General features: G+C 35.2%; 1 pseudogene across 1 annotated transcript; it reads left to right on the top strand.

Annotated features, from left to right (window-relative positions):
* The first annotated feature begins 1095 nt into the window (after positions 1 to 1095).
* LOC111526279 lies at positions 1096 to 3464 on the top strand (annotated as a pseudogene). Its single transcript, XR_002726325.2, has one exon. The product of XR_002726325.2 is annotated as a solute carrier family 25 member 51-like (transcript).
* Positions 3465 to 16466: the final 13002 nt, after the last annotated feature.

Genomic DNA, 16466 nt, shown 5'->3' with positions numbered 1-16466 from the left:
CTTTTATCAATAATACTATTCTTGGCTTGCATAGTCACTCCATGGTAAGAGCATAATATTTGACTAAAATTCACTTATTATTTTCCTAAAATATGCCTGGCTGTGCACAGTGACCGGACCTCGTGCTTGCTCACCCACTCACCCCTCCCCTGTCGCTCTGTGCCTGGCTCTCCCATAGCAGGCGTGGGATCCCGGTGGGTAGAAAGAGTGGATCGCAGCCTGCTAGGCCTAGTGGGCTGGGCAGAAGGAGCCCAGAGGACGAAAGCAATTCTCACACAGAGGTGCTGCAGCCCACACAGGTTTCTGGCTGGCGCAGTGACACCCCAAGGATCCTGTGATAGTATTTTAAGACCATCTGATCCTATTAGTCTTCTTGGGCAGTCATAACAAAATAACACAGACTGGATGGACTAAACAACAAGAAATCAATTTTCTCACAATTGTAGAGGCTAGAAGTCTACGATCAAGGTGCTTGTTTATTCGATTTCTGACGAGGCCTCTCTTCCTCAGTTGTACATGGCTTCTATTGTATGTAACCTCACATGGCCTTTCCTCAGTGCACTAAGAGAGTGAGCAACCTCTCTGGTGTCTTTTCTTATAAAGACACTAATCTCGTCGAAACAGTCTTACCATTATGACCAGATTTAACCATAATTTACTTAATTAGAGGCTCCATCTTCAAATATATTTATCCTGGGAGGTAGAGCTTCATAACCTTTTTTTTTTTTTTTTTTTTTTTTTTTTTTTTTTTGGAGGAGAGGGGCACACATTTTCCATCTTAATGAGATCTTGTCTAATTTAGGCAGCAAATGAAGCATTGAGCCAACAAAGTTGAAAGTTTATCCTAGCATTTGACACACAAAGTAAAAACCAAACACCAGTATTTTGTGATCCAATGCACAACGAGAAAAAGGTAAAAGCAATTTACCTTACCTCACCCTACAACGAACTCGTTTGTTCATTAAAAGAGGATTAGAAAAAACACAACAGGGCCCGTCGGGGCAGCCGGCCGCTCTCGGGTCCCACCCCAGTCCTCTGCGCGCTCTGGCTGCCCTGGCCCAGTCGCTGCTGGCCCCACCCAGGCGGCGCGCGGGGAATGAGTTCTGAGCCTCCTCGGCTCCCGGCTCTCCTGCCTGCCGCAGGTGTTTATACAGCAGTTGGGCGACGTTTCCCGCGAAGGAGGCTGTGACTTCATTCCGGAGCGCCCCGGGCTGGGGAGGCTCCTCCCTGGTTCGCAGAAACCACGGGGGCAGGGAGGAGCGGAGCTCTGCCTGCCCCCAGGGGAGAGCAGGGCTGGCACCGCGCAAAGCTCCCCCCCTCCGCCCACGGGAGACTGATTTCGGCCTCCTGAGCTCGGGACCCCTGACTGTGGAGTGTCAGAGACGGAGGAGGACTTAGTGTTCTTGTCCAACCCCCTCCCCGCTTTTCACAGGTTGGGGAAATGGGCGCCTGGAGAACGGAAATTCAGTTATCAAAATTGACTCCAGAAGAGAGAAACTAACAGAATAATAACAATGGAAGAAATTGAGAGCATTATCAGAAAGCATCATCATGCCAAACTCCAGGCTCAGATTGTGTTACAGGTTAAAAAAAAGTCCTTCATGAAAACGAAAGATCTTAAGCAACACGATGGATTCAGAAGCCTATGAAAAGAGGCCACCAGTACTAACATCTTCAGAACAAGATATATCACCTCATATTGCAAATGTTGATGAAATGAAGCATTACTTGTGTGGCGGCTGTGCAGCCTTCAACAACGTCGCAATCACATTTCCCATTCAGAAGGTCGTCTTTCCACAACAGCTGTATGGCCTCAAAACACGGGATGCAATACTTCAGTTGAGAAGGGATGGATTTCGAAACTTGTATCCTGGAATCCTTCCCCTATTAATGCAGAGGACGACTACACTTGCACTTATGTTTGGTCTCTATGAGGATTTATCCTGCCTTCTCCACAAGTATGTCAGTGCTCCAGAGTTTGCAACCTGTTGCGTGGCAGCAGTGCTTGCAGGGACAGCAGAAGCAATTTTCACTCCACTAGAAATAGTTCAGACATTGCTTCAAGACCACAAGCATCATAACAAATTCACCAACACTTATCAGACCTTCAAGGCACTGAAATATAATGGAATTGGAGAGTATTATCGAGGCCTGGTACCCATTCTTTTCTTGAATGAACTCAGTAATGTCTTGTTTGAGGCCTTTGAGGTCCCATTAAGGAGTATCTGCCTACCGAAATGACTCACAGTGCTCGTTTGGTCAATGATTTTATCTGTGAAGGTCTATTGGGTGCCATGTTGGGATTCTTGTTTTTTTTTCCAATTAAATGTTGCAAAAACTCGCATACAGTCTCAGATTGGTGGGTAATTTCATTCTTTCCCAAGGTTTTCCAAAAAAATCTGGCTGGAAAGGGACGGAAAATTGATAAATCTTTTCAGAGGTGCCCATTTGAATTACCATTGGTCCCTTATCTCTTGGAGCATCATCAATGCAACTTATGAGTAAAGATTATATGAAAAAACAACAGTTAAGTGTCATTTGTCAACTAAATAGACCTTCTAAGAAGAATGCAGTTTGACCTCTTTCTTAATTGGCCAAATACAAGTTGGTGTCATAACTCCAGGCCACAGTGAGTTATGGGCAAAGCTATTTTGCTTAAGCCTCAATAAAACAGAATAAAAGGTTTCAACAGGAAAATATAAGGGATTTGTTTTGTTTTGTTTTGTATCATTACCTAAGAGCTTTAGGCTAATTGCCTGGTAAGTAGCTGTCCATCTGATGGCCTTTGACAGGGAACCTAATCCCCAAAATAAGATTATTTTTCTCAAACCAGTCTTGAAATCTTCTGCATTGAAACCTAAGTGGCTGTGACCAGCCAGAGAGAAGGTCCTCAGGGTCCAGGGGCTCCTCAGGCTTCCTTTGTTACTCCATTACTTGCTTCTCTGCCCTCAGGAGCAGCTGCAGAGGATAGTCCTCATTAAGCTCAAGCATATGACAATGGGGCAGAACAGAGAAGAAAAACAGCTTATTAGGTATAGGCTTTTCATGATAAATTGCTTGTATTAGTTTTGGAACTAAGTACCTATTGGATAGTCATTATACTATTTGTATTTAGATATGGTAGACTAAGGAGCTATGAAAGTTCCCATTTTGCTTTCTAGGTTGGAAAGTTTTCTATTTGATTCTGACTGTGACTTTCAACCCTTCCAAAATATCCTTATGTAAATTTCACTTATTTTATTGCCAAAAGATGAAGGGACTTAAATTTTGTTATAGGTGTTCCATCTTGTTAAAAAAAAAATTTCATATTAATTGTGTATAGATCAAATTCTGGTTAGCGTGGTTTCTTTGAATTATTGGGGCCATCTCAGCATAGGTCTGTGGTTATTTTTCCCCTTGAGTAGGAGTTGGTCATATTCAAGCATCCTGTTCTCTTAAAACTCTCCTTTTAAAAAATAAACACTTCCGTAACATTTTGTTTCGGAAGTCTGTTAATGCAATCCCACTTTTTTCCTCTTAGTTTCTAAATGTTACAGAGAGGGGAAAAGGCTTAGGATAGTTTTCATCCCACAGTGTTGGCTGTCTTTTATTTTACCCTTGGAAATAAAGACTCCATTAGGGTTTTGACATTTTGGGAACCCAATTTTACCATTGTGTTAGTAAAGCAATAAGATAGTTTGAGAGCATATGCTCTAAATGAAAACATTTGAAGAGTTAGTTTGAATTCTAAAAGTAGGCAATAGCCAAATAGCATTTGCATCCCTTAATAGACGAAAACTTCTTTGTCAAAGGAATTGGAAAATGTGAAAATATTTTTCCAGAGAAAGCAAAATGATTCATATGCCACTTCCAATTGACTAATGAAATATAAGAGACAGACTGAAAAAGTGGATTATGAATCTTAAAACCCTTTCTGTAAATATGTAAAGATTGATTTCCAGCATCTGACATGACGGTAGGTTTCTTGTTAACCAGTTTTTCTTCTTTCTGGGTAATTGCATGTGGATATTTGCATATACTGACCAAAATAAAATCAGGGCCTCAAGTTGGTAGTTTACTGAAAGTGTCTGGGCAAATAGTCCATAAAAGCTGTTTACCTCTAAATGCAGTATGGCTGGTTAAATACAGTGAACATCCTTCTTTCAGCTGTAAAGGATGAAGCATGTTAAGCATTAGCCAGGCAGTAATGAAGCTACATAACCATATAGCAACTCTGTCTGACAATGTTGTGCTGGATATTGCAGTTTACATTCAGGTTGTAGATGTAAAGATTTAAACAAATAATTTGACACCAAATAAATATGAGTAACATCCTTTGGTCTATTAAATAGAGTCAAGATTTGAAGGGAGTTGAGTTTGAGAAATGAATGAATAAAGGCACCTTGGTGCCTCTCCCACTCATTCATGTGTGTGACTCCGAGCACTAACAGGCATATCCAGTTACTCAGCACAGGGCAGGTGGGTTAGCCTGGGGTAATACCTTGGCCCTAGGAATAGATACCATTGAGCCTTTGGTTTTGTTGGGCTTCCTTTTGTCTTTACACTCCAAATAGATGGTAGAAATCTGAGTTCTAAAGCACTTTTGTGAAATACAAGCTAAGTGAGAATTCTAAGGAAAATGCTTTGGTTTCTGCCATCTCAAATAAGTAGCGTTTAAAAATAATTATTAATAAATACTTTTAATAATTTTTAACTCAGTATATATATTTTTTTAATTTATTTGTCACTCTTTACAGCTTTTGAAGACCAAACTGCAAATGCATTACCAGGGATGGTTTTGTGAGGTCCTATAGATTTCTTAAATTTGACAAAAAATTTACAGAACTTTTAACCAACAGCTTTGTCTGAACTTGAAGTCAAAATGTATTGCTAGTAAGAGATTCTAACTATTGTTTTTACCTTCAATGTGAACTAGTGTGGTTATAATTTTGAAAAGGCAGGCCAGTGCAATGGCTTCTGCCTGTAATCACAGCACTTTGGGAGGCCGAGGTGGGCAGATCACTTGAGGTCAGGAGTTTGAGACCAGCCTGGCCAACATGGTGAAACCACATCTGTATGAAAAATACAAAAAATTAGCCAGGCATAGTGGCAAATGCCTGTAATCCCAGCTACTTGGGAGGCTGAGGCAGGAGAATCGCTTGAACCGGGAGGCGGAGTTTTCAGTGTGCCAAGATCTCACCACTGCACTGCAGCCTTGGCTATAGAGTGAGACTCTGTCTCAAAAAAAAAAAAATAAATAAAATAAATAAAAAAATTAAAAAGGCAAACGTGATTGAATATCTGAATAACTTTAAAAGTGGCCTTTCTGTTATGTATGTGGCACAAATGGCTCATGAGTGCAGGACACTTATGGTCTTGTGTCTTATACTTCATGTCTGATGCCACCAGAAATGTTATGAATTCTGTATTTAACACACGGAGAGTGGTATGAGCCCTCAGGACTGTACCACAGAGTAAACAAAATCTTTATATGGTGGAGAATATGTTTGTCTTTCTTGTTTCATTTGTGTTTGGGAACAAAATCGATGTTTTCATCTATATAGTCAATATTCATCCTAACGTGGTTGGCTGTATAATCACCGGCTATATTGTGAACTGTGCAATAAAACAGAATTGTGTGTGTATATAATTACCTTTGGATACCTGAAATTCTCAAGCTCGGTTACAATGTAATACTCAGTATAAGGCTGTGCAAACATGTAAGGGAATAATGGTGGTCAATGGGATATATGAAATGAGATCTAGAGGGCTTTGAGTGAAGCCAATCATGTTGAACTAACACTGGTTCAGTGTAGATGAAGTAGAGTGAGGGGTATGCAGTCATAAAATGAAGGGTGGACAGGAGATTACATTTGAAGAAAGGGTAAGCCCTCATACTTGGTTTCTTTTAAATTAAAATATTTATTTTCTCATGTGCAAATGCATGTTAAAGACTTAATTGGGCATTCTCTTGAACTTTGAGGATTTTTAGTTTTTAATGCTATCTTTGCTTAATATTAAATATGTGTTGCCTAATGGCTCCCAAATTGTGTGGGAGTCTCTACATGTTTTCTCTTAAAGGTTCATTATTAAAAGTGGTTAAGCACACAATGCTATTTTTGTTTGATAGTTTGAGTTTTATGACCATATAAGTTTAAATGAAATCTGTTAAATGTTTCCGAATTAGCACTTTTTTTTTTTTTTTTGACAATTTGGAATAAAGTTTGTTAAGACCCACCAAAAAAAGAAACAAAAGACACAACAAAATTTTTAAGTCACCTGTGAAAAATAAATGTAATTAATTTAACACTGCACACTTATTAATTGCTTCAATCTGATGACAATTACTGAAAGACTATCAACATAATTGTTTCATCTATGAAAATCATATTCTCCTCTGGTCAACTTTGGATGCACCTAATGATATGGGTAATATATTATGTGAAAAATAGAGCCCACATCTGAACTTACAGACACATGACTTCATTTGAAAATTTTTGAATTTTCCACGGGGGTCACATCAGGAGACTGTAGTAATTTACTATCTCAAGAAGCTCATTAAGGCAATTCAAAGATTGTTTGTTGAGTTAAAAATCAAAAATAACGAGAGGATATAATTGGAGAACTTTTATCATTCATCTCACTGTGTCAGAAGGATTTCCCAGAAGAATAAGTGAAGCAAATACAATTTATTTCTCATATTTTTCAACATTAGGGCATGTAAATATCATATGTATTTAGAGAATTTCAAATTAAAACAACAATAAGATACCACTACACACCTATTAGAATGGCTAAAATCCAAAACACTGACAACTTCAATGCTAGTGAGGATGTGGAGCAACAGGAACTCTCTTATATTGTTGGTGGAAATGCAAAATGTATAGTCACTTTAAAAGACAGAATGGCATTTTCTTAAAAAACTTGATATGCTCTTACCGTATGATCCAGCAATCACACTCTTGAAACTTGTGTCCATACAAAAACCTGCACACAAATGTTTATAATAGCTTTATTTAGAGTTGCCAAAACTTAGAAGCAACCAAGATATCCTTCAGTAGGTGAATGAACAAATAAATTGTAGTACATCCAGACAAAGGAATATTATAGTACTAAAAGGAAATGAACTGTGATACTGCAAGAAAAAGGAACTTTAAAAGCCAATCTGAAAAGGTTACCTACCGAATAATTTCAACTACATGACATTCTTAAAAAGGTAAAACCATAAAGGCAGTAAAAAACAAAAACCAGAAAAAAAAAAATCAATGATTTACAGGGATTTCAGGATAAGGAGGGGTTCATAGGTGGAGCACAGAGGATTTTTAGGGCAGTTAAACTATTTTATATGATACTAAAGTGGAGTATATATGGCATTATACATTTGTCAAGACCCAAAGAATGTACAACACAAAGAAGGATCCATCAGGTAAATTTGGGACTTTTGGGTGGTAGTGAGTGATGTGTGAGGGTTGGTTAATTTTTTATAACAAATATACCACACTGCTGCAACATGTTCAATGGGAAAGCTGTCTCTGTGGGTTTTGGAGCAGGGAAGATAGGAAGGGAGATGTGGAAACTGTCTGTACTAACTTTCTGTTCACTTTTGCTCTGAACCTAAAACTACTCTAAATGTTAACTCAATTTAAAAAATTAGGTCAGGAAAAGGCACTCTTTTTTTTTTTTTTTTTTTTCTTCAACCACAACTTTTTTTAGATGGACATGCCATTCAAATGTATGCATGGCTAAAGGGATCAAAGCAAAACTTTTATAATGAATTATGATTTTCACAGATCATTTGATCAGTTGGTACAACTGTGTATACTGTACCTGTCTCTCTTTATTATAACTATACTTTAGGACAGTGGTGCCCAACCTTTTTGGACTGGGACTGGTTTCATGGAAGATAGTCTTTCCACGAATGGGGATGAAGAGATAGTTTTGGAATGAAACTGTTCCACCTCGGATCATCGGGTATTAGTTATATTCTCATAAGAAGTGTGCAACCTAGATCCTTCACATGGGCAGTTCACAATTGGGTTCACATTCCTATTGTCATCGCTGCTGATGATCTGACAGGAGGTGGAGCTCAGGGAGTAATGCTGGCTTACCAGCCTCTCATCTTCTGGTATGTATCCAAGTTCCTAACAAGCTAGGGACCAGTACTGGTGGTCCATGGCTCAGTGACTGGAGACCCCTGCAACTTCTAACAGAGGTGATGTTAGAAGTTGAATTTTTATCAGACGAGTGAGAATGCCTTAATCTCCTTTTCCTTTCTCTTTGTTTGTTCCTTTCTTCCTTATTTTCCCCTTTTCAACTCATACTCAAATGATTTAAAGCAGTATGTTTATAATTTTTGTTTTTATCTTACATCAAATTGCTGCATTCTATCTAGCATTTCAAACTTGCATTAGATTAACACAGAATAATAACTTTGGTCTTCATGGACCTCTTTGAGTCCATGGCCAGGTATTACAGGATTCATTAAACTTTTGTAATTTATCATTATATTTTTGTTTAAGTGAACATCTACTTTTTCTAAATAGAGGGTCCATATCTTTCATCAATTTTCAAAGGGACCTAGGACACAAAATTGATTCAGAAATACATGCTGTTGTTCTTTCCCATGATTTCATTATATTTGCTTTGATAATTACATTTTTATTCAAAGTTTGATACATTATATATGTTTATAGAAGAAACTCTAGTTATATTTTGCCTTTCTCAAGTCAAGGTGAATTGCAATAAAAAGTGGTTATATTCTAGTTATCTAAAATGACTTCTGACTCTCACCACTGGTGATCTTATCTTCACGGAGAGCAATAATGTTATAAGCAAGAAAGTATCAGGTTGGTTTCTAATACATGAGAAAACATCATCTTTAATTGGTATGAATTTCTAATCTATGAATTTAATTATATAGAATTATTAGTATCATATTATCAACAACTAACCTATTGAGGAAATGAATTATATTTTAATTCAAATACCTCTGCTTTTAGTCTCCACTCAGTTTTATTGTTCTTTTATTATATGTATTTCCCTGTAATATATGCAATCTTGTATCAGAATATTTGGATTGCTTTTTAGAGTGTATTTATATACTTTTTATAACATTTGTCGTTTCAACAATTTTCTTGACTTTAAAAGACTCTAAGTATGGTCAAAATTTAGGTTCAAAAATTATTAGTGACCTGCCAATCTAAGAAAAATGGTACTTCTTAACTTATAATGTTTGTAGTTTTGAAAGTACAATGTTCGATAGTTCTGAAACTCATTTAGACAAAAGCATTTTAATAATTGAAAAATTTATAAATTACTCTCCATAACAGTACTATGTCTAGATCTCTTTGTTTTCATTTAACAAAAAAGAATGGTGTGTCATAAAAAGTTTCATTAAATGCCTCTTGTCAGCCAGATTCCTAAATATACTTAGACACTAATCTTAATAGAAATTATTGACAGGACAGTCTGAATATCAGGGCTGCCTTGTATCCTGCTATTTCAAAAGATATGTAGCTCAAGTGCAAGTATTCTATTGTATTCCAAATGAAAGTTGCCAGGATCCTACAGGGACATTTAATAAGCTCAAAAAAGCCTACGTTATAACTCATTACAACCATAAAAATGGAAAAGAATATTTCTACTGGTGTTTGCCTACTATTTTCATTCTGCAATCCTCCAACTACCCAAGACTATTAAAAATAAAGAAAAAAATCTGTGCATTCTAAATCTCTGAAATTAAAATTATATCTAAGGTTTTACATTCTATCGAGCATCTTACCTTAGTTCTTAATTAATTTATGAGGAGGCCATTTCAGCTATTTTGGTAGAAGCTTGAAAAATTGATTTGTGATACTCCATTTTGTTTATTTCATTTACTGGTTGTATTGTGATATACAGATCAGTTGACTGTGCCTGCCTCTATAATAAAAATTTTAAGTTGTATTTATGTAGCAAGTTGATACATTTTGCTTCAGCATCTCATAAAGAACACTTTATACTATTTCAGCAGTGGTGGATAAGCTTAATAGTATTTTATAATTATTTTAAAATTATTTACTAAGATAAAAGAAAATAAAAATTAAAAATTAGCATGATTGTGTAAAATAATTTTGATGTATTCTACCTCAAAAAGGTTACATTTTTAAAATTAAATACGAGATGTAGAGAAGCTGTCCAATTTTATTTTCATAATTTCTATTTAAGCACTTTTTAAATGATCTATAAATATTTTTAAACTGTTGTATTATTGGGCAAAAATAAAATCTGAGGAGACAAGTACATTAGTATAATAATATGATGATTAAGTTAAATATTTATCTTTAAAATAAAATTCAAGGCCATTATAGATCATGGAAGACATTCAATAAGTTATAAATAGTTATGAAACAGAGTATTTCCTCTCAGAAATAAAATGTAATAATATCAAGTATAAATAAAATATTAAAATTAAAAATATTAAAGAGTTAAAAAGATTGCACCATATACAATTAATTTACTAATTAAAATTTCAGGCAATAATTCTCTGAGAATGGCAATAACTCAAGGAACTAAATAGTTCTGGAATGACTTCAGGGAACGTAGTTGGACTTCAATTAGGCCTTGAAAGATTTATAGGTTTGGACAATGAAGTTGAATGGTGGTGTTAATAACAGATGTTATTAAAAGAGAAGTGCAAAGTCAATCTTGTGCACAATATTTTGAACATTTAAAAAAATTGATTAAATCAGAATCTTTTTGAGGAAGTAGTAGAGGCCACAATTTAAAAGATACAGTGAGATAAAATAACAATGCTTTAAATAATTAACTAGTTTACACATGACATTAAAAGCAATGAACAATAATTAAAATTTTTCGACTAAGTGGCATGATGAAAAAATATTTGTTAGGACAATTTAAAAAGAATCAGTTTCATAGGAAGAACTGAGCATTGTAATAGTCATGTATTATGTATCTTTATTATGTATCCTGTTGATTGTTATTCTCTAGATATGTGGTAAAGCAATTTAATTTGAATATCATTTACTATCCCAGATGTTGGTAGTTTTTGTATACTGTGAGTTTGGCGTGAGAATATGCAACTAATAGGCAAAGATTCAGCACAAATATGACAGGATTACTTAATATCATAATCTTTACTCTATATTTTTCCAGATATTTTAAAAACAACTGCAAAAGATGAATTTGAATTTAAATTCTCAGTCCATTGGCTGTGTTGGGACACAGCAAAATTGGCTAGAGGACTGTGGAGGCAATTCAAATGAGATAAACGAGTGTGTTCATTGGATCCATGGTAAGATTGAAGTGGAGAAGATAGACTTGAAATACATGGTAGAGACAAAGAGAACACAAGTTTGGATTAAATGGATGTGGTAAAAGAAGAGAGGAATGCGTCAGAGGTGAACTCAAGTATTCTAGCTTGAATAACAGACTGAATAACCATGCCACCAAATGAAATGTTAATTACTGAAGTTGAGATTAATTTTAGGAGAAATGGTAAGTACTTTTTCAGTATGCTGTGCTTAGAGAAAATTGTGGCATGAAGAAAACTCTGGGAACCCTCAACAGTTAAGAGATGATTGTTGGAAGAAGCTATGAAGAACCGAACAGGAGATGTTGTAGAAAGTTAGGAGGAAAAGCAGGAGAGCACAGATCTCATGTGAGCTAAAAGAGGAGTGTTTCACAGAGAAATGAGTGATGAATGATGTCGAATGTGGCAGAGATGCCCCATAACATAATGTCTGCCAAAATAATGAAGCGTTCTACTGAAGTATTAATTTAATGAGGCCCTTAGGTACAGTTTATAGGAAACTGGTGAATGTTTTTCTTTGAGGAAAAAAAAAATCCTTGATTTATATTCATTACAATGCACTGAAAGCATAGGATGCTCTATTTATTGTAATAAATTGTCTCTAGTGCACATTGAACTTCCCAGTTAATTAAATAACACCATAATTCATTTCTATTTATGTTTTAGTGTTTTCCCTGGTAGAATCTAAAACATCCTTAATATCTAGGATCAGAATGTATAGTGCATTTTTGGAGCTACATTAACTCCTTCCTCTTCAATCAATGCATCAAAGGCAATAATACACGTGGTAAAGCCTACAGATGTAGGCAAATTGGACTTATCGATCTGTATGATCAAGGATAGTTTTACATTAATTGTAAAAATGACTTCCTAAGATAGTCAGTTCTGTTACTGTGTAAATTACTTCCTGCGAGAATTGAATTATTTTTGAGTCAACAGTAATGTTTGCAGGTCATGATTAGTTGTTAACATAGGCCAAGTTTACATAATATCCACAAAAGAAATGTTAAAAAGAGAGAATAGTGAGACTTTAATTCATGCAGACATATTAGCATGTATAAATTTGCACACACACACATGCACACACACACACACAGACATAATGAGAATGTAAGATAACAAGGTTCCAAATTTCCTGTTCTCTTCTGACCGAGTTTCTTTGTTCATTTCCTGATTGAAGAGTAGATAACAAATTGATTTAACAAATGTACACTGATTGTGTACTGTGATCCTACACTATTCTATACTCTGGGGATACAGCAGGAAACATAGCATATATTTCCCGTCGTCATAAGGCTTATACTTAGTAGGGGTTAAAAATAAATAGAATAAGTAAATAAATAACAATATTAGTAAGTGGCATGAAGGACCTAAAATGAAGGAATTTAACAGAAACTAATGGGTTGATAGTGTTTAACATAAATTGGATAATATATTTGAATTGCCCATCCATCATACACTCTGTTACTCCACCTCCATATAACCCCAGTAATTATGTATCTAACCTCCTGACCTCATTCAAACACTGGTCACAGGGAAAGATGACTCCTTTTAGAGCTCCAGCACAGACAGTATGTAGTTGAGTACTAGGTTAATATACCAAGATGTCTGAATGAAAAGTCTGTACTGTTAACCAGTATTTTGTTTCTAACAGGCCAGACATCCATCAGTAACAATACATGAAAGAACTTCTCCTTAATTTCAATATTTTTAAATGTTAAAAAAAAAACTATGTGTTTAAAACTAGTAAGAACTTAAAAATCTTATAATTAAAGTGATATTAATTTTCACTAATGACATATGACATTTATTTTTCTGTATTTTTCCTATGTTACATTGATACATTTTTGTCCTTTTATAGTTCTGTATTGGAGATCATTTCCTTGTATTAGGCCTGCATTAATATTTTAAAATAATATTATTTCTATGTTGCTTTACAAATTTTATTAAAATTATCTACAATTTGCCACACATAGAAACAGGCCACAGTTTATTAAAATGTATTCCACTGTATTGTTAGAGCTTCTATCCAGTAAAAAAAAAAAAAGTTTACAACTAATAATAATTGGTGAACAACCCATTGTTTTTCACTTTTATGATAATATAGCTTTCCACAGATTCTGTCTTTTGTTCATCTGTGTTCTCTGCAATCCCTGTAGCAGCAAAAGAGTTTATACTACTTGGTGAAAAAGTAACTTCAGTTTCAGTTAGTTGAATAGAAATATGAATTCTGTGGCACTTTCTCTGTAATACTGCTCAATATTCCCTCTGATAACAGCAGGGTATGGGTTTGCTGTTTACTCATTTCTAATACGCAGAGTACACAAAGGTCTAGAAGAAAGAAGAGGTTACTGAGAATGAAGGACTTGTGGACATCTATACACTTTAACAACGAAAGTACCTCTCTTCTTTAAAGGATTTCATATTTATGCCATTAAACCTGTCTGTAAAACTAGTTTACATATATGATTTTGTGTGTGGTCAAGTTAGCATTAGCTCTATCAAACTCCTCTTTTTTCTGTCTTCTGAAAACAGGCTCTTATTTTAAGATCATGGGAGTAAGCATAAATCTCAGTGGAACCATTCACCATTTCTTGAATTCAATTCCATTACTGGCTTGAATTCTTTACTCCTTCTGGATTCATACTCTTTGCTATGTGATCCTTCAGTCCCTTTACAAGAAGGATCTTAAAGAAGTGCAGTATATTTACTATCATTTCCCTTAACTTTGGATTTAGTCATGTGATCATGTGAATTGCTTTGATCAATAAAATGAAGTATAACAGTGTGCTAGACAGAATCCTAGACCCAAAGAACCCTTGTATGTTTCTTCTTGCCATCTTGTGACTCTGCCATCACCATGAAAAAAGCATGTCTAAGCTAGAAGGAAGATGATAGATGTGTGGGGAGCAGAGCCGAGCTGACTAGACCAGATGAACTGTCCTTTGAACTTGTGAGCTTAATAAATGCTGGTGTATTGAGATATGGTTGGTTCTTTATGCAGCATTATTTGGTTTACAGTTAAGTAATATATATCTCATATATCTGGTCTTAATGATAAGTTAAATATGAACAATGAAACAGAAGTAGGATAATCTGAGTCCTTCCCTGGAATTTTATATACCAAAACATAGAAAAATAATCCTTCATCATCTAGGATCACTACAGTGTATGGATCCTGCATGTTTTTATGGTCCCTGTAATAAAGAGAAAAGCACCCATAGTAGTGGAAAATGATGTTGACAAAAAGGGATAGGCAGAGATAGAGACAGAAAAAGAGAGATTTCCAACAATTGTGTCCCTCGAGTCTGTTATTCTTAATATCATTTCCATTCTTTTTTTCAGTGGTGAAAAAGCCTGAGCAATATTGCAAGACCCACATCACGGAATGTGAAACTGCTTGGGTTAAGGCCCTGAGAGTTGACAGATCCTGAGCTAGAAAGATAAGTTTCTTCTCTCTGTCCTCTGCAAGGGATTCAAACCAGTCACTGCACGGTGGTTGAATCTTTGCCCGTCTTATTTACACTATATTAATTATGTTTTATTTTTAAGTCTTTAGAATATCTAGCAGTATATTATTTATATGTAATATGGAACTCAAATTTTATTTAGTCCATGTGTATAGACAATTGTCTAATGCAGTTTGTTAAATAGAGTGTTCTATGTCTTCAAAATGACAACCTTGTTATATATTAAATATCATATATATTTAGGTTTGTTTTGTTTTTCAATTGTCTGCTTTATCTTTGCCCTGCCTTCAGCTGATACCAATTGTTTTAACTACTGTATTTTTGTACTTGATAGATATGTTTATGCATATTTATACAAATATTTGTTATGACCATTTCTCCACCATTCTTCTTTTTCACTTTAAAAAATATTCTTAATATTTTCTCGGCTAAATTTTAGAGTCAGCTTGACAAGTTATTTAAAAGGTTTTCTGTGTTGAATTTATAAATTACTATGGTGACAATAGATGCTTTTATAATATTAAATCTTCACAACCAGGAATATATCCTCTCCATTCCTTCAGTTTCTATTTGATTTTCTTTTGTAGCCTTATATATTTATTCATGTCATTCTTACACATTATTTCTTAAAAAGAATTATATTTGGAAAACTTTGTAGAAAAATGGTGAATGAATTTTGTCTGCTACCCTTTGTGAGCTGAAGTAATGTACAATAATACAACAGGCTTCAACTTAAGGAGGCCATTTGAAAGCAAAAACGAGAGAGAGAGAATTACATCACTTTTCTAATAAAGGTTATTTTGCTACTGGTCAATGCTTCTAGATAGCTGACAAGTGAGGAGACTAGAAATAGTGATGTTTGGGAAAGCCAGAGGGATATGAGGAAACCTATTTCTTCCAGACTTATTCTTAAGCTATTCCCTTGTGAATTATTCTTCCAATAAATAAAATCCACTTGGAAGTATCCTGAGGGACGTAAAGCCAATTAATACTGTTTTTCCAAGGGAGTATGTTGTTTCATGTTAGTCTGTGGTAGAAACCAAGACAGAAACTGTTGATTAGAAAGATGTATGGTTGATTGGAAAGAAGAAAATACAAGTTTAGTACCTAGACACAAGCACTGCTGTCTCAGCAAGAAGTCTAATACTGAACGTTTGGCAATGGAGCCCTCCAGATTGAAAATGACAGATGGTCATTTAAGTGTTAAGGGACAAGTATTGAGAAACCTCAATTCCGGCCAAAACAAGTCCAACATTTCTCAACACATAACACATCACCTTCGTGCTTAAAACTGTTTCATGGGAACATAGACATCTACATGATATTACTTTCGAAATAAGAATCTGTTGTTCTGTTTAGTGTCATGTGGACAGTACATGAAAGAACATTCAAGCTAAGAAAACACAGCTAAAAGAAACTTTTCAGCCTAGAGCTCTCTACACCTCCAGGAACATGATTTAAAAATGGATGTACTGTCACATATCTGCCAGTATATGGAATATTTTTTCTGCCTATTATATTGCTTCCTATTTCCTTATTTTTTGTATAAAAATTATACAAAATGTATGATGATTATGATTGCATTTTGTTCTGTGGTGGAAAATTTTGTCATATGTTAAATAGTTTGCCATGTCAAGAGAAGATAAAAATTATGGGTCCAAAGATGGAAAGCTGGGGGAAAGTTTTACTGTTAAGTAGGAAACCCA

Source organism: Piliocolobus tephrosceles, chromosome 5 (assembly GCF_002776525.5).
Source record: "Piliocolobus tephrosceles isolate RC106 chromosome 5, ASM277652v3, whole genome shotgun sequence".
NCBI lineage: Eukaryota > Metazoa > Chordata > Mammalia > Primates > Cercopithecidae > Piliocolobus > Piliocolobus tephrosceles.
This window is presented reverse-complemented; position numbering and strand designations above follow the sequence as displayed.